The sequence below is a fragment of the Canis lupus genome, chromosome 27, assembly GCF_011100685.1.
Source record: "Canis lupus familiaris isolate Mischka breed German Shepherd chromosome 27, alternate assembly UU_Cfam_GSD_1.0, whole genome shotgun sequence".
NCBI lineage: Eukaryota > Metazoa > Chordata > Mammalia > Carnivora > Canidae > Canis > Canis lupus.
Window position 1 is genome coordinate 13626710 of NC_049248.1, and position 3487 is coordinate 13630196.

General features: G+C 36.0%; 1 pseudogene; it reads right to left on the reverse strand.

Moving 5' to 3' along the window:
- Positions 1-2787: 2787 nt before the first annotated feature.
- On the reverse strand, positions 2788-3229 carry LOC102152683 (annotated as a pseudogene).
- Positions 3230-3487: the final 258 nt, after the last annotated feature.

Genomic DNA, 3487 nt, shown 5'->3' on the forward strand with positions numbered 1-3487 from the left:
ATACCCACCATTTGCTTCAACGTGGATGGAACTGGAGGGTATTATGCTGAGTGAAGTAAGTCAATCGGAGAAGGACAAACATTATATGGTCTCATTCATTTGGGGAATATAAATAATAGTGAAAGGGAATAGAAGGGATGGGAGAAGAAGTGGGTAGGAAATATCAGAAAGGGAGACAGAACATGAAGACTCCTAACTCTGGGAAACGAACTAGGGGTGGTAGAAGGGGAGGAGGGCGGGGGGTGAGGGTGAGTGGGTGACGGGCACTGAGGGGGGCACTTGACGGGATGAGCACTGGGTGTTATTCTGTATGTTGGCAAATTGAACACCAATAAAAAATAAATTTATTATAAAAAATAAAATAAATAAAATAAAATCTTTACCCTTCTCTCAGAAAATAGAAGCAGTTTAGGAGAGTTTAGTCCCATCAACTCCAAACTTAATTCATACACTTTTATTATGTACCTTTCCCATTTTTAATTTTATTGATATTATTCATTTTATTTTTCTTATAAATGGTTAATACTCCTATAGATTCAATACTTCTCTTCATCATTCATCTCAGACCACTAATCTTAAGCTCGTGTTCCTTTGCTTAAAATATAACGTTCAGAATGTCCTTCACTGGTGACTAAAATTCAAGTTTTTATTTTGCGTAATTTTTAAAACTTTTACCTTTCTTAAAAGATATTTTTACTGTTGTGAAATTCTAAGGTACTAGTTATTTTCTTTCAGCACATAAAGTTCCTACTATCTCCTGGATTCTGCTGTTACTACTGAGAAGTCAGGAGTTAGTCTGCTGAACCTTTCTTTAAACTAATCTATCATTTTTATGACATAAAGGATATTTTAAGTAGTTGATTTTCTGCTGTAGTATTATAATTTTAAGGCAGAAATAATTTGGAAATCTAAAGTAAAAATACATTTATTTGTGTTTCTTAGTATTCATTATATCTCTTGAATCTGTACATTTGATCTTTTCTTCCTCTAAATCTAATTTATAATGTAGATGAATATAAATATATATAAATAAAGCTATTTTAAGGTCATGTTTTAGGTATATGCAAATTTAAAACTGTTACATAACTCTGGTAAACTAAACATTTTACCCTTATGATGTGATCCTGGGATCCATGCATGCGATCTATGGCATTATTCCTTCAAATATATTGCTTCTACCTATTTTCTCTTACTACTCCTAGAACTCTGATTATATGCAGAGAATGTCACTTCTCACTCTACTCTCCATGTTTTTTAATCTCTCTTCTTTATTTTCTTTTGTCAAGGGGAACAGTGAGGAGAGTCTTCCTGCTGCCTCTGGATAATTCCTTTGATTCATCTTCTAGTCCACCAATTCTCTCTTCAGTTGTATATAAATCTGCTGCTAAATCAATCACAGGATTCTTACTTACAGTTATTTTATTTTTTGCCCCTAGAAGTTCTAGTTGGTGCTTTTTTCTCCCCAGGTAAAAAAGGTCTCTACTTTTAAAAAGTGAGTAGTTGAGCTCACAAGTCATTCACACAAGTGCTCTTCTTCAAGATAAACATGATAAGTCAGACAGCTTTATGCATGGGACCCATTTCATCCCAGAAAATATTTTAAAAGCACATATATTCAAGGCTGGAGAGCTAACATCAATAACATTTTAATACTTCATCAAGGAAATTGAGTATGATTACAGTATTTTTTATTGTGAGTACATAGTGGTGACTAATACAAAACTACTAGTACAGCTGGTACCACACTGTCTTGATTCACACTAAGGCACCAGCATTTACCCTCCATTGCTTTTGCATCCTCAGTGTAAATATCAACACAGTGAAAAAGGCAAATAGTATCTTTGAATTATTAGGACAGTCTCTCAATATCATAAGACGGTCTTAGGGGAACCCCAGAAGACTGAAGACTACACTTTGAAAACTGTTGCCCTACAGCAATGCTTCCAATTTTTAAAAAATATGCATTGATACGTAACATCTATGTATTTGTGTAGCATACACAAATACACATAACTGTGAGTTAGTCGTTACTGAAATCACAGATCTACTATTTGCTAGCTGTGTAATCTTCAGTGAATTACTGAAGCTCTGTGAGCCTCAGTTTCCTTGATTATAAAACATGAATAATGGGGCACCTGAGTGGCTCAGTCAGCTGAGCATCCAACTGTTGGTTTTTGGTTTCAGCTCAGGTCACGATCTCAGGTTCGGGAGATGGAGCCCCACTTTCAGCTGTGCACTCAGTGGGGAGTCTGCTTGAGCTTCTCTTTCTCCCTTTCCCTCTGCCCCTCCCCCTACTCCCACACATACATTCTCTAAAATAAAATCTTTTAAATTTTTTAAAAATAAAATAATAATAGTGCTTATTTCATAGATACTGAGATTAATTTATGTATGGCATTTAGCACAAAGCCTTACAACTATTAACAGCTTGACAAAGACTGTTAACCTTTAACAAATACTTAAGTTTTATAAAGTAATTAAACTACAAAGGTATATTTTCAGAACAAAATGCTACAATAGTCTCTCAACAATTTTCTAAATTAAAAACTAAGAATACTTGGCCCAGTTTACAATCTTAAATAGCTTGCCATTATGCAATTTTCATTACTGATTATACCTACATTCATGTTTTGATAGCACAATTTTCAATACCATATCAATTTAATTTAAGCATATTACCTGATTTATGAACAGGTTAGGTAGTTAGTTCTCAGTTGAGCAATCATAAAAATGTGACATTGTCTAAATGTCAATTATGCTTCTGATCCAATTCTATTGGATGACTACTCATGATAGTTCAGAAATTGTTGATATTGATAAATAATATCCAATGCATCCCTGGGATGACTGTGTACTTTCAGAAACACAGGTCTAGACAAAACCTGAACAAGAAGAGAACTATCCAAAGATCTAGATTCAGGACGAAAATTTACTAGTGAGGTAGCCACTGGATTTGATGTTCAATTCATGTAGGACCAACCTGTGGGCTGGAATGCAGCAGTAATATCTGAATGCTCCTTTCTTTCAAACATAAGCAGAGGTCCACCCTGTTCAAAATATTTGTAATTGCTGCTTTTGAACTGGATATCTCGCAGCAAAGATTAGCTTGTTGTCATTCTCATCCTCAACCCCTTAATATCTTCTGCCATGGTTCCAGATCTTCTCCACATCTCATAAACAGTTCTGCCATAGTTGAGTAATGCTTTGGCTGAAAAGGGTCGTGGCCCATCCATTTGCTGAGTTGGGTTTCTGTAAACTGTCACCAAAGTATGTACGACTCCAGGCAAGGCATTAAGTTATACCTCGGTTTTCCTTCCTTTTCTCCCCCCACCCCCTTTTTTTTTAAGATTTTATTTATTTATTTATGATAGAGAAAGAGATAGAGAGGCAGAGACACAGGCAGAGGGAGAAGCAGGCTCCATGCACCGGGAGGCCAACGCGGGACTCGAGCCCAGGACTCCAGGATCACGCCCTGGGCCAAAGGCAG